Raw genomic sequence first — 19109 nt, 5'->3', positions numbered from 1 at the left:
TCTTTCAAAAACAATTTATCTCTAAAATACTTGGAAAATGACATGAAACAGTGGTAAAACATGGGCTGCTTATAAACTCTGTGGGACAGGGATAGAAGACAAATCGGTGTTTTTGGTTAGTACTGACCCCTGGTGGCTAATAGCTATAAGCTGCTAATGGTAAAGTGAGCTGATTATATATATATATATATATACAGATATAAATATAGATAGATTAATTTAATTAAAAAACTTTCTTGATAAAACTGATTGTTTTTGGAAGATCATTCTGTGTTCTCCCTGTTTATGAAAAAAGATGAATTTCCCTAAGCAAAAGCAGTAGAGCTGCCTATTCCAGTTAGCTGAATTTGTCATGGGCATTCCCTATCCTCAAAGAGGTGAGGACTGTTAAACTACTGCCATTAAGTCCTCGTTAGTATAGTGGTCAGTATCCCCGCCTGTCACGCGGGAGACCGGGGTTCAATTCCCTGACGGGGAGATGATTCTTTTAAGTTGCCCAACTTAATGAAAAAGATGCACTTACTCATGAAGTAAAATATAGTTGTCATTACACCTGCTTATCACGATTGAGACCAGTGTTGACTTTAGTGATAGCCAAAATGCTTACTGATGTGTTAACCAAAACTCAGAAGATGCTCTCTAAATTTCAATCTCAACTTACTGTTCTTTCAAAAACAATTTATCTCTAAAATACTTGGAAAATGACATGAAACAGTGGTAAATCATGGGCTGCTTATAAACTCTGTGGGACAGGGATAGAAGACAAATCGGTGTTTTTGGTTAGTACTGACCCCTGGTGGCTAATAGCTATAAGCTGCTAATGGTAAAGTGAGCTGATTATATATATATATATATATATACAGATATAAATATAGATAGATTAATTTAATTAAAAAACTTTCTTGATAAAACTGATTGTTTTTGGAAGATCATTCTGTGTTCTCCCTGTTTATGAAAAAAGATGAATTTCCCTAAGCAAAAGCAGTAGAGCTGCCTATTCCAGTTAGCTGAATTTGTCATGGGCATTCCCTATCCTCAAAGAGGTGAGGACTGTTAAACTACTGCCATTAAGTCCTCGTTAGTATAGTGGTCAGTATCCCCGCCTGTCACACGGGAGACCGGGGTTCAATTCCCCGACGGGGAGATGATACCTTTAAGTTGCCCAACTTAATGAAAAAGATGCACTTACTCATGAAGTAAAATATAGTTGTCATTACACCTGCTTATCACGATTGAGACCAGCGTTGACTTTAGTGATAGCCAAAATGCTTACTGATGTGTTAACCGAAACTCAGAAGATGCTCTCTAAATTTCAATCTCAACTTACTGTTCTTTCAAAAACAATTTATCTCTAAAATACTTGGAAAATGACATGAAACAGTGGTAAATCATGGGCTGCTTATAAACTCTGTGGGACAGGGATAGAAGACAAATCGGTGTTTTTGGTTAGTACTGACCCCTGGTGGCTAATAGCTATAAGCTGCTAATGGTAAAGTGAGCTGATTATATATATATACATATATATATACAGACATAAATATAGATAGATTAATTTAATTAAAAAACTTTCTTGATAAAACTGATTGTTTTTGGAAGATCATTCTGTGTTCTCCCTGTTTATGAAAAAAGATGAATTTCCCTAAGCAAAAGCAGTAGAGCTGCCTATTCCAGTTAGCTGAATTTGTCATGGGCATTCCCTATCCTCAAAGAGGTGAGGACTGTTAAACTACTGCCATTAAGTCCTCGTTAGTATAGTGGTCAGTATCCCCGCCTGTCACGCGGGAGACCGGGGTTCAATTCCCCGACGGGGAGATGATACCTTTAAGTTGCCCAACTTAATGAAAAAGATGCACTTACTCATGAAGTAAAATATAGTTGTCATTATACCTGCTTATCACGATTGAGACCAGCGTTGACTTTAGTGATAGCCAAAATGCTTACTGATGTGTTAACTGAAACTCAGAAGATGCTCTCTAAATTTCAATCTCAACTTACTGTTCTTTCAAAAACAATTTATCTCTAAAATACTTGGAAAATGACATGAAACAGTGGTAAATCATGGGCTGCTTATAAACTCTGTGGGACAGGGATAGAAGACAAATCGGTGTTTTTGGTTAGTACTGACCCCTGGTGGCTAATAGCTATAAGCTGCTAATGGTAAAGTGAGCTGATTAAATATATATAAATATATATATATATATATATATATATATATATACAGATATAAATATAGATAGATTAATTTAATTAAAAAACTTTCTTGATAAAACTGATTGTTTTTGGAAGATCATTCTGTGTTCTCCCTGTTTATGAAAAAAGATGAATTTCCCTAAGCAAAAGCAGTAGAGCTGCCTATTCCAATTAGCAGAATTGCTCATGGGCATTCCCTATCCTCAAAGAGGTGAGGACTGTTAAACTACTGCCATTAAGTCCTCGTTAGTATAGTGGTCAGTATCCCCGCCTGTCACGCGGGAGACCGGGGTTCAATTCCCCGACGGGGAGATGATTCTTTTAAGTTGCCCAACTTAATGAAAAAGATGCACTTACTCATGAAGTAAAATATAGTTGTCATTACACCTGCTTATCACGATTGAGACCAGTGTTGACTTTAGTGATAGCCAAAATGCTTACTGATGTGTTAACTGAAACTCAGAAGATGCTCTCTAAATTTCAATCTCAACTTACTGTTCTTTCAAAAACAATTTATCTCTAAAATACTTGGAAAATGACATGAAACAGTGGTAAATCATGGGCTGCTTATAAACTCTGTGGGACAGGGATAGAAGACAAATCGGTGTTTTTGGTTAGTACTGACCCCTGGTGGCTAATAGCTATAAGCTGCTAATGGTAAAGTGAGCTGATTAAATATATATATATATATATATATATATATATATATATATATATATATATATATATATACAGATATAAATATAGATAGATTAATTTAATTTAAAAACTTTCTTGATAAAACTGATTGTTTTTGGAAGATCATTCTGTGTTCTCCCTGTTTATGAAAAAAGATTAATTTCCCTAAGCAAAAGCATTAGAGCTGCCTATTCCAATTAGCTGAATTGCTCATGGGCATTCCCTATCCTCAAAGAGGTGAGGACTGTTAAACTACTGCCATTAAGTCCTCGTTAGTATAGTGGTCAGTATCCCCGCCTGTCACGCGGGAGACCGGGGTTCAATTTCCCGACGGGGAGATGATTCTTTTAAGTTGCCCAACTTAATGAAAAAGATGCACTTACTCATGAAGTAAAATATAGTTGTCATTACACCTGCTTATCACGATTGAGACCAGTGTTGACTTTAGTGATAGCCAAAATGCTTACTCATGTGTTAACCGAAACTCAGAAGATGCTCTCTCAATTTCAATCTCAACTTACTGTTCTTTCAAAAACAATTTATCTCTAAAATACTTGGAAAATGACATGAAACAGTGGTAAAACATGGGCTGCTTATAAACTCTGTGGGACAGGGATAGAAGACAAATCGGTGTTTTTGGTTAGTACTGACCCCTGGTGGCTAATAGCTATAAGCTGCTAATGGTAAAGTGAGCTGATTATATATATATATATATATACAGATATAAATATAGATAGATTAATTTAATTAAAAAACTTTCTTGATAAAACTGATTGTTTTTGGAAGATCATTCTGTGTTCTCCCTGTTTATGAAAAAAGATGAATTTCCCTAAGCAAAAGCAGTAGAGCTGCCTATTCCAGTTAGCTGAATTTGTCATGGGCATTCCCTATCCTCAAAGAGGTGAGGACTGTTAAACTACTGCCATTAAGTCCTCGTTAGTATAGTGGTCAGTATCCCCGCCTGTCACGCGGGAGACCGGGGTTCAATTCCCCGACGGGGAGATGATACCTTTAAGTTGCCCAACTTAATGAAAAAGATGCACTTACTCATGAAGTAAAATATAGTTGTCATTACACCTGCTTATCACGATTGAGACCAGCGTTGACTTTAGTGATAGCCAAAATGCTTACTGATGTGTTAACCGAAACTCAGAAGATGCTCTCTAAATTTCAATCTCAACTTACTGTTCTTTCAAAAACAATTTATCTCTAAAATACTTGGAAAATGACATGAAACAGTGGTAAATCATGGGCTGCTTATAAACTCTGTGGGACAGGGATAGAAGACAAATCGGTGTTTTTGGTTAGTACTGACCCCTGGTGGCTAATAGCTATAAGCTGCTAATGGTAAAGTGAGCTGATTATATATATATATATATATATACAGATATAAATATAGATAGATTAATTTAATTAAAAAACTTTCTTGATAAAACTGATTGTTTTTGGAAGATCATTCTGTGTTCTCCCTGTTTATGAAAAAAGATGAATTTCCCTAAGCAAAAGCAGTAGAGCTGCCTATTCCAGTTAGCTGAATTTGTCATGGGCATTCCCTATCCTCAAAGAGGTGAGGACTGTTAAACTACTGCCATTAAGTCCTCGTTAGTATAGTGGTCAGTATCCCCGCCTGTCACGCGGGAGACCGGGGTTCAATTCCCCGACGGGGAGATGATACCTTTAAGTTGCCCAACTTAATGAAAAAGATGCACTTACTCATGAAGTAAAATATAGTTGTCATTACACCTGCTTATCACGATTGAGACCAGCGTTGACTTTAGTGATAGCCAAAATGCTTACTGATGTGTTAACCGAAACTCAGAAGATGCTCTCTAAATTTCAATCTCAACTTACTGTTCTTTCAAAAACAATTTATCTCTAAAATACTTGGAAAATGACATGAAACAGTGGTAAATCATGGGCTGCTTATAAACTCTGTGGGACAGGGATAGAAGACAAATCGGTGTTTTTGGTTAGTACTGACCCCTGGTGGCTAATAGCTATAAGCTGCTAATGGTAAAGTGAGCTGATTATATATATATATATATATATATACAGACATAAATATAGATAGATTAATTTAATTAAAAAACTTTCTTGATAAAACTGATTGTTTTTGGAAGATCATTCTGTGTTCTCCCTGTTTATGAAAAAAGATGAATTTCCCTAAGCAAAAGCAGTAGAGCTGCCTATTCCATTTAGCTGAATTTGTCATGGGCATTCCCTATCCTCAAAGAGGTGAGGACTGTTAAACTACTGCCATTAAGTCCTCGTTAGTATAGTGGTCAGTATCCCCGCCTGTCACGCGGGAGACCGGGGTTCAATTCCCCGACGGGGAGATGATACTTTTAAGTTGCCCAACTTAATGAAAAAGATGCACTTACTCATGAAGTAAAATATAGTTGTCATTACACCTGCTTATCACGATTGAGACCAGCGTTGACTTTAGTGATAGCCAAAATGCTTACTGATGTGTTAACCGAAACTCAGAAGATGCTCTCTAAATTTCAATCTCAACTTACTGTTCTTTCAAAAACAATTTATCTCTAAAATACTTGGAAAATGACATGAAACAGTGGTAAATCATGGGCTGCTTATAAACTCTGTGGGACAGGGATAGAAGACAAATCGGTGTTTTTGGTTAGTACTGACCCCTGGTGGCTAATAGCTATAAGCTGCTAATGGTAAAGTGAGCTGATTATATATATATATATATATATATACAGACATAAATATAGATAGATTAATTTAATTAAAAAACTTTCTTGATAAAACTGATTGTTTTTGGAAGATCATTCTGTGTTCTCCCTGTTTATGAAAAAAGATGAATTTCCCTAAGCAAAAGCAGTAGAGCTGCCTATTCCAGTTAGCTGAATTTGTCATGGGCATTCCCTATCCTCAAAGAGGTGAGGACTGTTAAACTACTGCCATTAAGTCCTCGTTAGTATAGTGGTCAGTATCCCCGCCTGTCACGCGGGAGACCGGGGTTCAATTCCCCGACGGGGAGATGATACCTTTAAGTTGCCCAACTTAATGAAAAAGATGCACTTACTCATGAAGTAAAATATAGTTGTCATTATACCTGCTTATCACGATTGAGACCAGCGTTGACTTTAGTGATAGCCAAAATGCTTACTGATGTGTTAACTGAAACTCAGAAGATGCTCTCTAAATTTCAATCTCAACTTACTGTTCTTTCAAAAACAATTTATCTCTAAAATACTTGGAAAATGACATGAAACAGTGGTAAATCATGGGCTGCTTATAAACTCTGTGGGACAGGGATAGAAGACAAATCGGTGTTTTTGGTTAGTACTGACCCCTGGTGGCTAATAGCTATAAGCTGCTAATGGTAAAGTGAGCTGATTAAATATATATAAATATATATATATATATATATATATATATATATACAGATATAAATATAGATAGATTAATTTAATTAAAAAACTTTCTTGATAAAACTGATTGTTTTTGGAAGATCATTCTGTGTTCTCCCTGTTTATGAAAAAAGATGAATTTCCCTAAGCAAAAGCAGTAGAGCTGCCTATTCCAATTAGCAGAATTGCTCATGGGCATTCCCTATCCTCAAAGAGGTGAGGACTGTTAAACTACTGCCATTAAGTCCTCGTTAGTATAGTGGTCAGTATCCCCGCCTGTCACGCGGGAGACCGGGGTTCAATTCCCCGACGGGGAGATGATTCTTTTAAGTTGCCCAACTTAATGAAAAAGATGCACTTACTCATGAAGTAAAATATAGTTGTCATTACACCTGCTTATCACGATTGAGACCAGTGTTGACTTTAGTGATAGCCAAAATGCTTACTGATGTGTTAACTGAAACTCAGAAGATGCTCTCTAAATTTCAATCTCAACTTACTGTTCTTTCAAAAACAATTTATCTCTAAAATACTTGGAAAATGACATGAAACAGTGGTAAATCATGGGCTGCTTATAAACTCTGTGGGACAGGGATAGAAGACAAATCGGTGTTTTTGGTTAGTACTGACCCCTGGTGGCTAATAGCTATAAGCTGCTAATGGTAAAGTGAGCTGATTAAATATATATATATATATATATATATATATATATATATATATATATATATATATATATATACAGATATAAATATAGATAGATTAATTTAATTTAAAAACTTTCTTGATAAAACTGATTGTTTTTGGAAGATCATTCTGTGTTCTCCCTGTTTATGAAAAAAGATTAATTTCCCTAAGCAAAAGCATTAGAGCTGCCTATTCCAATTAGCTGAATTGCTCATGGGCATTCCCTATCCTCAAAGAGGTGAGGACTGTTAAACTACTGCCATTAAGTCCTCGTTAGTATAGTGGTCAGTATCCCCGCCTGTCACGCGGGAGACCGGGGTTCAATTTCCCGACGGGGAGATGATTCTTTTAAGTTGCCCAACTTAATGAAAAAGATGCACTTACTCATGAAGTAAAATATAGTTGTCATTACACCTGCTTATCACGATTGAGACCAGTGTTGACTTTAGTGATAGCCAAAATGCTTACTGATGTGTTAACTGAAACTCAGAAGATGCTCTCTAAATTTCAATCTCAACTTACTGTTCTTTCAAAAACAATTTATCTCTAAAATACTTGGAAAATGACATGAAACAGTGGTAAATCATGGGCTGCTTATAAACTCTGTGGGACAGGGATAGAAGACAAATCGGTGTTTTTGGTTAGTACTGACCCCTGGTGGCTAATAGCTATAAGCTGCTAATGGTAAAGTGAGCTGATTAAATATATATATATATATATATATATATATATATATATATATATATATATATATATATACAGATATAAATATAGATAGATTAATTTAATTTAAAAACTTTCTTGATAAAACTGATTGTTTTTGGAAGATCATTCTGTGTTCTCCCTGTTTATGAAAAAAGATTAATTTCCCTAAGCAAAAGCATTAGAGCTGCCTATTCCAATTAGCTGAATTGCTCATGGGCATTCCCTATCCTCAAAGAGGTGAGGACTGTTAAACTACTGCCATTAAGTCCTCGTTAGTATAGTGGTCAGTATCCCCGCCTGTCACGCGGGAGACCGGGGTTCAATTTCCCGACGGGGAGATGATTCTTTTAAGTTGCCCAACTTAATGAAAAAGATGCACTTACTCATGAAGTAAAATATAGTTGTCATTACACCTGCTTATCACGATTGAGACCAGTGTTGACTTTAGTGATAGCCAAAATGCTTACTCATGTGTTAACCGAAACTCAGAAGATGCTCTCTCAATTTCAATCTCAACTTACTGTTCTTTCAAAAACAATTTATCTCTAAAATACTTGGAAAATGACATGAAACAGTGGTAAAACATGGGCTGCTTATAAACTCTGTGGGACAGGGATAGAAGACAAATCGGTGTTTTTGGTTAGTACTGACCCCTGGTGGCTAATAGCTATAAGCTGCTAATGGTAAAGTGAGCTGATTATATATATATATATATATACAGATATAAATATAGATAGATTAATTTAATTAAAAAACTTTCTTGATAAAACTGATTGTTTTTGGAAGATCATTCTGTGTTCTCCCTGTTTATGAAAAAAGATGAATTTCCCTAAGCAAAAGCAGTAGAGCTGCCTATTCCAGTTAGCTGAATTTGTCATGGGCATTCCCTATCCTCAAAGAGGTGAGGACTGTTAAACTACTGCCATTAAGTCCTCGTTAGTATAGTGGTCAGTATCCCCGCCTGTCACGCGGGAGACCGGGGTTCAATTCCCTGACGGGGAGATGATTCTTTTAAGTTGCCCAACTTAATGAAAAAGATGCACTTACTCATGAAGTAAAATATAGTTGTCATTACACCTGCTTATCACGATTGAGACCAGTGTTGACTTTAGTGATAGCCAAAATGCTTACTGATGTGTTAACCGAAACTCAGAAGATGCTCTCTAAATTTCAATCTCAACTTACTGTTCTTTCAAAAACAATTTATCTCTAAAATACTTGGAAAATGACATGAAACAGTGGTAAATCATGGGCTGCTTATAAACTCTGTGGGACAGGGATAGAAGACAAATCGGTGTTTTTGGTTAGTACTGACCCCTGGTGGCTAATAGCTATAAGCTGCTAATGGTAAAGTGAGCTGATTATATATATATATATATATATACAGACATAAATATAGATAGATTAATTTAATTAAAAAACTTTCTTGATAAAACTGATTGTTTTTGGAAGATCATTCTGTGTTCTCCCTGTTTATGAAAAAAGATGAATTTCCCTAAGCAAAAGCAGTAGAGCTGCCTATTCCATTTAGCTGAATTTGTCATGGGCATTCCCTATCCTCAAAGAGGTGAGGACTGTTAAACTACTGCCATTAAGTCCTCGTTAGTATAGTGGTCAGTATCCCCGCCTGTCACGCGGGAGACCGGGGTTCAATTCCCCGACGGGGAGATGATACTTTTAAGTTGCCCAACTTAATGAAAAAGATGCACTTACTCATGAAGTAAAATATAGTTGTCATTACACCTGCTTATCACGATTGAGACCAGCGTTGACTTTAGTGATAGCCAAAATGCTTACTGATGTGTTAACCGAAACTCAGAAGATGCTCTCTAAATTTCAATCTCAACTTACTGTTCTTTCAAAAACAATTTATCTCTAAAATACTTGGAAAATGACATGAAACAGTGGTAAATCATGGGCTGCTTATAAACTCTGTGGGACAGGGATAGAAGACAAATCGGTGTTTTTGGTTAGTACTGACCCCTGGTGGCTAATAGCTATAAGCTGCTAATGGTAAAGTGAGCTGATTATATATATATATATATATATACAGACATAAATATAGATAGATTAATTTAATTAAAAAACTTTCTTGATAAAACTGATTGTTTTTGGAAGATCATTCTGTGTTCTCCCTGTTTATGAAAAAAGATGAATTTCCCTAAGCAAAAGCAGTAGAGCTGCCTATTCCAGTTAGCTGAATTTGTCATGGGCATTCCCTATCCTCAAAGAGGTGAGGACTGTTAAACTACTGCCATTAAGTCCTCGTTAGTATAGTGGTCAGTATCCCCGCCTGTCACGCGGGAGACCGGGGTTCAATTCCCCGACGGGGAGATGATACCTTTAAGTTGCCCAACTTAATGAAAAAGATGCACTTACTCATGAAGTAAAATATAGTTGTCATTATACCTGCTTATCACGATTGAGACCAGCGTTGACTTTAGTGATAGCCAAAATGCTTACTGATGTGTTAACTGAAACTCAGAAGATGCTCTCTAAATTTCAATCTCAACTTACTGTTCTTTCAAAAACAATTTATCTCTAAAATACTTGGAAAATGACATGAAACAGTGGTAAATCATGGGCTGCTTATAAACTCTGTGGGACAGGGATAGAAGACAAATCGGTGTTTTTGGTTAGTACTGACCCCTGGTGGCTAATAGCTATAAGCTGCTAATGGTAAAGTGAGCTGATTAAATATATATAAATATATATATATATATATATATATATATATATACAGATATAAATATAGATAGATTAATTTAATTAAAAAACTTTCTTGATAAAACTGATTGTTTTTGGAAGATCATTCTGTGTTCTCCCTGTTTATGAAAAAAGATTAATTTCCCTAAGCAAAAGCATTAGAGCTGCCTATTCCAATTAGCTGAATTGCTCATGGGCATTCCCTATCCTCAAAGAGGTGAGGACTGTTAAACTACTGCCATTAAGTCCTCGTTAGTATAGTGGTCAGTATCCCCGCCTGTCACGCGGGAGACCGGGGTTCAATTTCCCGACGGGGAGATGATTCTTTTAAGTTGCCCAACTTAATGAAAAAGATGCACTTACTCATGAAGTAAAATATAGTTGTCATTACACCTGCTTATCACGATTGAGACCAGTGTTGACTTTAGTGATAGCCAAAATGCTTACTCATGTGTTAACCGAAACTCAGAAGATGCTCTCTCAATTTCAATCTCAACTTACTGTTCTTTCAAAAACAATTTATCTCTAAAATACTTGGAAAATGACATGAAACAGTGGTAAAACATGGGCTGCTTATAAACTCTGTGGGACAGGGATAGAAGACAAATCGGTGTTTTTGGTTAGTACTGACCCCTGGTGGCTAATAGCTATAAGCTGCTAATGGTAAAGTGAGCTGATTATATATATATATATATATACAGATATAAATATAGATAGATTAATTTAATTAAAAAACTTTCTTGATAAAACTGATTGTTTTTGGAAGATCATTCTGTGTTCTCCCTGTTTATGAAAAAAGATGAATTTCCCTAAGCAAAAGCAGTAGAGCTGCCTATTCCAGTTAGCTGAATTTGTCATGGGCATTCCCTATCCTCAAAGAGGTGAGGACTGTTAAACTACTGCCATTAAGTCCTCGTTAGTATAGTGGTCAGTATCCCCGCCTGTCACGCGGGAGACCGGGGTTCAATTCCCTGACGGGGAGATGATTCTTTTAAGTTGCCCAACTTAATGAAAAAGATGCACTTACTCATGAAGTAAAATATAGTTGTCATTACACCTGCTTATCACGATTGAGACCAGTGTTGACTTTAGTGATAGCCAAAATGCTTACTGATGTGTTAACCGAAACTCAGAAGATGCTCTCTAAATTTCAATCTCAACTTACTGTTCTTTCAAAAACAATTTATCTCTAAAATACTTGGAAAATGACATGAAACAGTGGTAAATCATGGGCTGCTTATAAACTCTGTGGGACAGGGATAGAAGACAAATCGGTGTTTTTGGTTAGTACTGACCCCTGGTGGCTAATAGCTATAAGCTGCTAATGGTAAAGTGAGCTGATTATATATATATATATATATATACAGACATAAATATAGATAGATTAATTTAATTAAAAAACTTTCTTGATAAAACTGATTGTTTTTGGAAGATCATTCTGTGTTCTCCCTGTTTATGAAAAAAGATGAATTTCCCTAAGCAAAAGCAGTAGAGCTGCCTATTCCATTTAGCTGAATTTGTCATGGGCATTCCCTATCCTCAAAGAGGTGAGGACTGTTAAACTACTGCCATTAAGTCCTCGTTAGTATAGTGGTCAGTATCCCCGCCTGTCACGCGGGAGACCGGGGTTCAATTCCCCGACGGGGAGATGATACTTTTAAGTTGCCCAACTTAATGAAAAAGATGCACTTACTCATGAAGTAAAATATAGTTGTCATTACACCTGCTTATCACGATTGAGACCAGCGTTGACTTTAGTGATAGCCAAAATGCTTACTGATGTGTTAACCGAAACTCAGAAGATGCTCTCTAAATTTCAATCTCAACTTACTGTTCTTTCAAAAACAATTTATCTCTAAAATACTTGGAAAATGACATGAAACAGTGGTAAATCATGGGCTGCTTATAAACTCTGTGGGACAGGGATAGAAGACAAATCGGTGTTTTTGGTTAGTACTGACCCCTGGTGGCTAATAGCTATAAGCTGCTAATGGTAAAGTGAGCTGATTATATATATATATATATATATACAGACATAAATATAGATAGATTAATTTAATTAAAAAACTTTCTTGATAAAACTGATTGTTTTTGGAAGATCATTCTGTGTTCTCCCTGTTTATGAAAAAAGATGAATTTCCCTAAGCAAAAGCAGTAGAGCTGCCTATTCCAGTTAGCTGAATTTGTCATGGGCATTCCCTATCCTCAAAGAGGTGAGGACTGTTAAACTACTGCCATTAAGTCCTCGTTAGTATAGTGGTCAGTATCCCCGCCTGTCACGCGGGAGACCGGGGTTCAATTCCCCGACGGGGAGATGATACCTTTAAGTTGCCCAACTTAATGAAAAAGATGCACTTACTCATGAAGTAAAATATAGTTGTCATTATACCTGCTTATCACGATTGAGACCAGCGTTGACTTTAGTGATAGCCAAAATGCTTACTGATGTGTTAACTGAAACTCAGAAGATGCTCTCTAAATTTCAATCTCAACTTACTGTTCTTTCAAAAACAATTTATCTCTAAAATACTTGGAAAATGACATGAAACAGTGGTAAATCATGGGCTGCTTATAAACTCTGTGGGACAGGGATAGAAGACAAATCGGTGTTTTTGGTTAGTACTGACCCCTGGTGGCTAATAGCTATAAGCTGCTAATGGTAAAGTGAGCTGATTAAATATATATAAATATATATATATATATATATATATATATATATACAGATATAAATATAGATAGATTAATTTAATTAAAAAACTTTCTTGATAAAACTGATTGTTTTTGGAAGATCATTCTGTGTTCTCCCTGTTTATGAAAAAAGATGAATTTCCCTAAGCAAAAGCAGTAGAGCTGCCTATTCCAATTAGCAGAATTGCTCATGGGCATTCCCTATCCTCAAAGAGGTGAGGACTGTTAAACTACTGCCATTAAGTCCTCGTTAGTATAGTGGTCAGTATCCCCGCCTGTCACGCGGGAGACCGGGGTTCAATTCCCCGACGGGGAGATGATTCTTTTAAGTTGCCCAACTTAATGAAAAAGATGCACTTACTCATGAAGTAAAATATAGTTGTCATTACACCTGCTTATCACGATTGAGACCAGTGTTGACTTTAGTGATAGCCAAAATGCTTACTGATGTGTTAACTGAAACTCAGAAGATGCTCTCTAAATTTCAATCTCAACTTACTGTTCTTTCAAAAACAATTTATCTCTAAAATACTTGGAAAATGACATGAAACAGTGGTAAATCATGGGCTGCTTATAAACTCTGTGGGACAGGGATAGAAGACAAATCGGTGTTGTTAGTACTGACCCCTGGTGGCTAATAGCTATAAGCTGCTAATGGTAAAGTGAGCTGATTAAATATATATATATATATATATATATATATATATATATATATATATATATATATATACAGATATAAATATAGATAGATTAATTTAATTTAAAAACTTTCTTGATAAAACTGATTGTTTTTGGAAGATCATTCTGTGTTCTCCCTGTTTATGAAAAAAGATTAATTTCCCTAAGCAAAAGCATTAGAGCTGCCTATTCCAATTAGCTGAATTGCTCATGGGCATTCCCTATCCTCAAAGAGGTGAGGACTGTTAAACTACTGCCATTAAGTCCTCGTTAGTATAGTGGTCAGTATCCCCGCCTGTCACGCGGGAGACCGGGGTTCAATTTCCCGACGGGGAGATGATTCTTTTAAGTTGCCCAACTTAATGAAAAAGATGCACTTACTCATGAAGTAAAATATAGTTGTCATTACACCTGCTTATCACGATTGAGACCAGTGTTGACTTTAGTGATAGCCAAAATGCTTACTCATGTGTTAACCGAAACTCAGAAGATGCTCTCTCAATTTCAATCTCAACTTACTGTTCTTTCAAAAACAATTTATCTCTAAAATACTTGGAAAATGACATGAAACAGTGGTAAAACATGGGCTGCTTATAAACTCTGTGGGACAGGGATAGAAGACAAATCGGTGTTTTTGGTTAGTACTGACCCCTGGTGGCTAATAGCTATAAGCTGCTAATGGTAAAGTGAGCTGATTATATATATATATATATATACAGATATAAATATAGATAGATTAATTTAATTAAAAAACTTTCTTGATAAAACTGATTGTTTTTGGAAGATCATTCTGTGTTCTCCCTGTTTATGAAAAAAGATGAATTTCCCTAAGCAAAAGCAGTAGAGCTGCCTATTCCAGTTAGCTGAATTTGTCATGGGCATTCCCTATCCTCAAAGAGGTGAGGACTGTTAAACTACTGCCATTAAGTCCTCGTTAGTATAGTGGTCAGTATCCCCGCCTGTCACGCGGGAGACCGGGGTTCAATTCCCCGACGGGGAGATGATACCTTTAAGTTGCCCAACTTAATGAAAAAGATGCACTTACTCATGAAGTAAAATATAGTTGTCATTACACCTGCTTATCACGATTGAGACCAGCGTTGACTTTAGTGATAGCCAAAATGCTTACTGATGTGTTAACCGAAACTCAGAAGATGCTCTCTAAATTTCAATCTCAACTTACTGTTCTTTCAAAAACAATTTATCTCTAAAATACTTGGAAAATGACATGAAACAGTGGTAAATCATGGGCTGCTTATAAACTCTGTGGGACAGGGATAGAAGACAAATCGGTGTTTTTGGTTAGTACTGACCCCTGGTGGCTAATAGCTATAAGCTGCTAATGGTAAAGTGAGCTGATTATATATATATATATATATATACAGACATAAATATAGATAGATTAATTTAATTAAAAAACTTTCTTGATAAAACTGATTGTTTTTGGAAGATCATTCTGTGTTCTCCCTGTTTATGAAAAAAGATGAATTTCCCTAAGCAAAAGCAGTAGAGCTGCCTATTCCAGTTAGCTGAATTTGTCATGGGCATTCCCTATCCTCAAAGAGGTGAGGACTGTTAAACTACTGCCATTAAGTCCTCGTTAGTATAGTGGTCAGTATCCCCGCCTGTCACGCGGGAGACCGGGGTTCAATTCCCCGACGGGGAGATGATACCTTTAAGTTGCCCAACTTAATGAAAAAGATGCACTTACTCATGAAGTAAAATATAGTTGTCATTATACCTGCTTATCACGATTGAGACCAGCGTTGACTTTAGTGATAGCCAAAATGCTTACTGATGTGTTAACTGAAACTCAGAAGATGCTCTCTAAATTTCAATCTCAACTTACTGTTCTTTCAAAAACAATTTATCTCTAAAATACTTGGAAAATGACATGAAACAGTGGTAAATCATGGGCTGCTTATAAACTCTGTGGGACAGGGATAGAAGACAAATCGGTGTTTTTGGTTAGTACTGACCCCTGGTGGCTAATAGCTATAAGCTGCTAATGGTAAAGTGAGCTGATTAAATATATATAAATATATATATATATATATATATATATATATATACAGATATAAATATAGATAGATTAATTTAATTAAAAAACTTTCTTGATAAAACTGATTGTTTTTGGAAGATCATTCTGTGTTCTCCCTGTTTATGAAAAAAGATGAATTTCCCTAAGCAAAAGCAGTAGAGCTGCCTATTCCAATTAGCAGAATTGCTCATGGGCATTCCCTATCCTCAAAGAGGTGAGGACTGTTAAACTACTGCCATTAAGTCCTCGTTAGTATAGTGGTCAGTATCCCCGCCTGTCACGCGGGAGACCGGGGTTCAATTCCCCGACGGGGAGATGATTCTTTTAAGTTGCCCAACTTAATGAAAAAGATGCACTTACTCATGAAGTAAAATATAGTTGTCATTACACCTGCTTATCACGATTGAGACCAGTGTTGACTTTAGTGATAGCCAAAATGCTTACTGATGTGTTAACTGAAACTCAGAAGATGCTCTCTAAATTTCAATCTCAACTTACTGTTCTTTCAAAAACAATTTATCTCTAAAATACTTGGAAAATGACATGAAACAGTGGTAAATCATGGGCTGCTTATAAACTCTGTGGGACAGGGATAGAAGACAAATCGGTGTTTTTGGTTAGTACTGACCCCTGGTGGCTAATAGCTATAAGCTGCTAATGGTAAAGTGAGCTGATTAAATATATATATATATATATATATATATATATATATATATATATATATATATATATATATATATATATATATATATACAGATATAAATATAGATAGATTAATTTAATTTAAAAACTTTCTTGATAAAACTGATTGTTTTTGGAAGATCATTCTGTGTTCTCCCTGTTTATGAAAAAAGATTAATTTCCCTAAGCAAAAGCATTAGAGCTGCCTATTCCAATTAGCTGAATTGCTCATGGGCATTCCCTATCCTCAAAGAGGTGAGGACTGTTAAACTACTGCCATTAAGTCCTCGTTAGTATAGTGGTCAGTATCCCCGCCTGTCACGCGGGAGACCGGGGTTCAATTTCCCGACGGGGAGATGATTCTTTTAAGTTGCCCAACTTAATGAAAAAGATGCACTTACTCATGAAGTAAAATATAGTTGTCATTACACCTGCTTATCACGATTGAGACCAGTGTTGACTTTAGTGATAGCCAAAATGCTTACTCATGTGTTAACCGAAACTCAGAAGATGCTCTCTCAATTTCAATCTCAACTTACTGTTCTTTCAAAAACAATTTATCTCTAAAATACTTGGAAAATGACATGAAACAGTGGTAAAACATGGGCTGCTTATAAACTCTGTGGGACAGGGATAGAAGACAAATCGGTGTTTTTGGTTAGTACTGACCCCTGGTGGCTAATAGCTATAAGCTGCTAATGGTAAAGTGAGCTGATTATATATATATATATATATACAGATATAAATATAGATAGATTAATTTAATTAAAAAACTTTCTTGATAAAACTGATTGTTTTTGGAAGATCATTCTGTGTTCTCCCTGTTTATGAAAAAAGATGAATTTCCCTAAGCAAAAGCAGTAGAGCTGCCTATTCCAGTTAGCTGAATTTGTCATGGGCATTCCCTATCCTCAAAGAGGTGAGGACTGTTAAACTACTGCCATTAAGTCCTCGTTAGTATAGTGGTCAGTATCCCCGCCTGTCACGCGGGAGACCGGGGTTCAATTCCCTGACGGGGAGATGATTCTTTTAAGTTGCCCAACTTAATGAAAAAGATGCACTTACTCATGAAGTAAAATATAGTTGTCATTACACCTGCTTATCACGATTGAGACCAGTGTTGACTTTAGTGATAGCCAAAATGCTTACTGATGTGTTAACCGAAACTCAGAAGATGCTCTCTAAATTTCAATCTCAACTTACTGTTCTTTCAAAAACAATTTATCTCTAAAATACTTGGAAAATGACATGAAACAGTGGTAAATCATGGGCTGCTTATAAACTCTGTGGGACAGGGATAGAAGACAAATCGGTGTTTTTGGTTAGTACTGACCCCTGGTGGCTAATAGCTATAAGCTGCTAATGGTAAAGTGAGCTGATTATATATATATATATATATATACAGATATAAATATAGATAGATTAATTTAATTAAAAAACTTTCTTGATAAAACTGATTGTTTTTGGAAGATCATTCTGTGTTCTCCCTGTTTATGAAAAAAGATGAATTTCCCTAAGCAAAAGCAGTAGAGCTGCCTATTCCAGTTAGCTGAATTTGTCATGGGCATTCCCTATCCTCAAAGAGGTGAGGACTGTTAAACTACTGCCATTAAGTCCTCGTTAGTATAGTGGTCAGTATCCCCGCCTGTCACGCGGGAGACCGGGGTTCAATTCCCCGACGGGGAGATGATACCTTTAAGTTGCCCAACTTAATGAAAAAGATGCACTTACTCATGAAGTAAAATATAGTTGTCATTACACCTGCTTATCACGATTGAGACCAGCGTTGACTTTAGTGATAGCCAAAATGCTTACTGATGTGTTAACCGAAACTCAGAAGATGCTCTCTAAATTTCAATCTCAACTTACTGTTCTTTCAAAAACAATTTATCTCTAAAATACTTGGAAAATGACATGAAACAGTGGTAAATGATGGGCTGCTTATAAACTCTGTAGGACAGGGATAGAAGACAAATCGGTGTTTTTGGTTAGTACTGACCCCTGGTGGCTAATAGCTATAAGCTGCTAATGGTAAAGTGAGCTGATTATATATATATATATATATATATATACAGATATAAATATAGATAGATTAATTTAATTAAAAAACTTTCTTGATAAAACTGATTGTTTTTGGAAGATCATTCTGTGTTCTCCCTGTTTATGAAAAAAGATGAATTTCCCTAAGCAAAAGCAGTAGAGCTGCCTATTCCAATTAGCTGAATTTGTCATGGGCATTCCCTATCCTCAAAGAGGTGAGGACTGTTAAACTACTGCCATTAAGTCCTCGTTAGTATAGTGGTCAGTATCCCCGCCTGTCACGCGGGAGACCGGGGTTCAATTCCCCGACGGGAGATGATTCTTTTAAGTTGCCCAACTTAATGAAAAAGATGCACTTACTCATGAAGTAAAATATAGTTGTCATTACACCTGCTTATCACGATTGAGACCAGTGTTGACTTTAGTGATAGCCAAAATGCTTACTGATGTGTTAACCAAAACTCAGAAGATGCTCTCTAAATTTCAATCTCAACTTACTGTTCTTTCAAAAACAATTTATCTCTAAAATACTTGGAAAATGACATGAAACAGTGGTAAATCATGGGCTGCTTATAAACTCCGTGGGACAGGGATAGAAGACAAATCGGTGTTTTTGGTTAGTACTGACCCCTGGTGGCTAA

General features: G+C 36.1%; 28 non-coding genes across 28 annotated transcripts; all 28 read left to right on the top strand.

Moving 5' to 3' along the window:
* The first annotated feature begins 406 nt into the window (after positions 1–406).
* Positions 407–478, top strand: TRNAD-GUC (transfer RNA aspartic acid (anticodon GUC)). Its single transcript has one exon. It is a non-coding gene; the product is annotated as a tRNA-Asp (tRNA).
* A 594-nt stretch (positions 479–1072) lies between these two features.
* On the top strand, positions 1073–1144 carry TRNAD-GUC (transfer RNA aspartic acid (anticodon GUC)). Its single transcript has one exon. It is a non-coding gene; the product is annotated as a tRNA-Asp (tRNA).
* Positions 1145–1740: 596 nt separating this feature from the next.
* On the top strand, positions 1741–1812 carry TRNAD-GUC (transfer RNA aspartic acid (anticodon GUC)). Its single transcript has one exon. It is a non-coding gene; the product is annotated as a tRNA-Asp (tRNA).
* A 618-nt stretch (positions 1813–2430) lies between these two features.
* On the top strand, positions 2431–2502 carry TRNAD-GUC (transfer RNA aspartic acid (anticodon GUC)). The gene has a single exon. It is a non-coding gene; the product is annotated as a tRNA-Asp (tRNA).
* Positions 2503–3134: 632 nt separating this feature from the next.
* Positions 3135–3206, top strand: TRNAD-GUC (transfer RNA aspartic acid (anticodon GUC)). Its single transcript has one exon. It is a non-coding gene; the product is annotated as a tRNA-Asp (tRNA).
* A 592-nt stretch (positions 3207–3798) lies between these two features.
* On the top strand, positions 3799–3870 carry TRNAD-GUC (transfer RNA aspartic acid (anticodon GUC)). The gene has a single exon. It is a non-coding gene; the product is annotated as a tRNA-Asp (tRNA).
* A 594-nt stretch (positions 3871–4464) lies between these two features.
* TRNAD-GUC (transfer RNA aspartic acid (anticodon GUC)) lies at positions 4465–4536 on the top strand. Its single transcript has one exon. It is a non-coding gene; the product is annotated as a tRNA-Asp (tRNA).
* Positions 4537–5132: 596 nt separating this feature from the next.
* On the top strand, positions 5133–5204 carry TRNAD-GUC (transfer RNA aspartic acid (anticodon GUC)). The gene has a single exon. It is a non-coding gene; the product is annotated as a tRNA-Asp (tRNA).
* A 596-nt stretch (positions 5205–5800) lies between these two features.
* TRNAD-GUC (transfer RNA aspartic acid (anticodon GUC)) lies at positions 5801–5872 on the top strand. The gene has a single exon. It is a non-coding gene; the product is annotated as a tRNA-Asp (tRNA).
* Positions 5873–6490: 618 nt separating this feature from the next.
* Positions 6491–6562, top strand: TRNAD-GUC (transfer RNA aspartic acid (anticodon GUC)). Its single transcript has one exon. It is a non-coding gene; the product is annotated as a tRNA-Asp (tRNA).
* A 634-nt stretch (positions 6563–7196) lies between these two features.
* On the top strand, positions 7197–7268 carry TRNAD-GUC (transfer RNA aspartic acid (anticodon GUC)). Its single transcript has one exon. It is a non-coding gene; the product is annotated as a tRNA-Asp (tRNA).
* Positions 7269–7900: 632 nt separating this feature from the next.
* On the top strand, positions 7901–7972 carry TRNAD-GUC (transfer RNA aspartic acid (anticodon GUC)). Its single transcript has one exon. It is a non-coding gene; the product is annotated as a tRNA-Asp (tRNA).
* A 592-nt stretch (positions 7973–8564) lies between these two features.
* Positions 8565–8636, top strand: TRNAD-GUC (transfer RNA aspartic acid (anticodon GUC)). The gene has a single exon. It is a non-coding gene; the product is annotated as a tRNA-Asp (tRNA).
* A 594-nt stretch (positions 8637–9230) lies between these two features.
* On the top strand, positions 9231–9302 carry TRNAD-GUC (transfer RNA aspartic acid (anticodon GUC)). Its single transcript has one exon. It is a non-coding gene; the product is annotated as a tRNA-Asp (tRNA).
* A 594-nt stretch (positions 9303–9896) lies between these two features.
* Positions 9897–9968, top strand: TRNAD-GUC (transfer RNA aspartic acid (anticodon GUC)). Its single transcript has one exon. It is a non-coding gene; the product is annotated as a tRNA-Asp (tRNA).
* A 618-nt stretch (positions 9969–10586) lies between these two features.
* Positions 10587–10658, top strand: TRNAD-GUC (transfer RNA aspartic acid (anticodon GUC)). The gene has a single exon. It is a non-coding gene; the product is annotated as a tRNA-Asp (tRNA).
* Positions 10659–11250: 592 nt separating this feature from the next.
* Positions 11251–11322, top strand: TRNAD-GUC (transfer RNA aspartic acid (anticodon GUC)). The gene has a single exon. It is a non-coding gene; the product is annotated as a tRNA-Asp (tRNA).
* A 594-nt stretch (positions 11323–11916) lies between these two features.
* TRNAD-GUC (transfer RNA aspartic acid (anticodon GUC)) lies at positions 11917–11988 on the top strand. The gene has a single exon. It is a non-coding gene; the product is annotated as a tRNA-Asp (tRNA).
* A 594-nt stretch (positions 11989–12582) lies between these two features.
* Positions 12583–12654, top strand: TRNAD-GUC (transfer RNA aspartic acid (anticodon GUC)). The gene has a single exon. It is a non-coding gene; the product is annotated as a tRNA-Asp (tRNA).
* A 618-nt stretch (positions 12655–13272) lies between these two features.
* TRNAD-GUC (transfer RNA aspartic acid (anticodon GUC)) lies at positions 13273–13344 on the top strand. The gene has a single exon. It is a non-coding gene; the product is annotated as a tRNA-Asp (tRNA).
* A 626-nt stretch (positions 13345–13970) lies between these two features.
* Positions 13971–14042, top strand: TRNAD-GUC (transfer RNA aspartic acid (anticodon GUC)). Its single transcript has one exon. It is a non-coding gene; the product is annotated as a tRNA-Asp (tRNA).
* A 592-nt stretch (positions 14043–14634) lies between these two features.
* On the top strand, positions 14635–14706 carry TRNAD-GUC (transfer RNA aspartic acid (anticodon GUC)). The gene has a single exon. It is a non-coding gene; the product is annotated as a tRNA-Asp (tRNA).
* Positions 14707–15300: 594 nt separating this feature from the next.
* TRNAD-GUC (transfer RNA aspartic acid (anticodon GUC)) lies at positions 15301–15372 on the top strand. Its single transcript has one exon. It is a non-coding gene; the product is annotated as a tRNA-Asp (tRNA).
* Positions 15373–15990: 618 nt separating this feature from the next.
* TRNAD-GUC (transfer RNA aspartic acid (anticodon GUC)) lies at positions 15991–16062 on the top strand. Its single transcript has one exon. It is a non-coding gene; the product is annotated as a tRNA-Asp (tRNA).
* Positions 16063–16712: 650 nt separating this feature from the next.
* Positions 16713–16784, top strand: TRNAD-GUC (transfer RNA aspartic acid (anticodon GUC)). The gene has a single exon. It is a non-coding gene; the product is annotated as a tRNA-Asp (tRNA).
* A 592-nt stretch (positions 16785–17376) lies between these two features.
* TRNAD-GUC (transfer RNA aspartic acid (anticodon GUC)) lies at positions 17377–17448 on the top strand. The gene has a single exon. It is a non-coding gene; the product is annotated as a tRNA-Asp (tRNA).
* Positions 17449–18042: 594 nt separating this feature from the next.
* Positions 18043–18114, top strand: TRNAD-GUC (transfer RNA aspartic acid (anticodon GUC)). The gene has a single exon. It is a non-coding gene; the product is annotated as a tRNA-Asp (tRNA).
* Positions 18115–18712: 598 nt separating this feature from the next.
* TRNAD-GUC (transfer RNA aspartic acid (anticodon GUC)) lies at positions 18713–18785 on the top strand. Its single transcript has one exon. It is a non-coding gene; the product is annotated as a tRNA-Asp (tRNA).
* The last annotated feature ends 324 nt before the right edge of the window (positions 18786–19109 follow it).

The sequence above is a fragment of the Pleurodeles waltl genome, unplaced genomic scaffold (assembly GCF_031143425.1).
Source record: "Pleurodeles waltl isolate 20211129_DDA unplaced genomic scaffold, aPleWal1.hap1.20221129 scaffold_70, whole genome shotgun sequence".
In the NCBI taxonomy this organism is placed as follows: Eukaryota; Metazoa; Chordata; class Amphibia; order Caudata; family Salamandridae; genus Pleurodeles; species Pleurodeles waltl.
The sequence above is the reverse complement of the archived record's forward strand: the minus strand, read 5'-3'. Positions and strand labels throughout refer to the sequence as shown.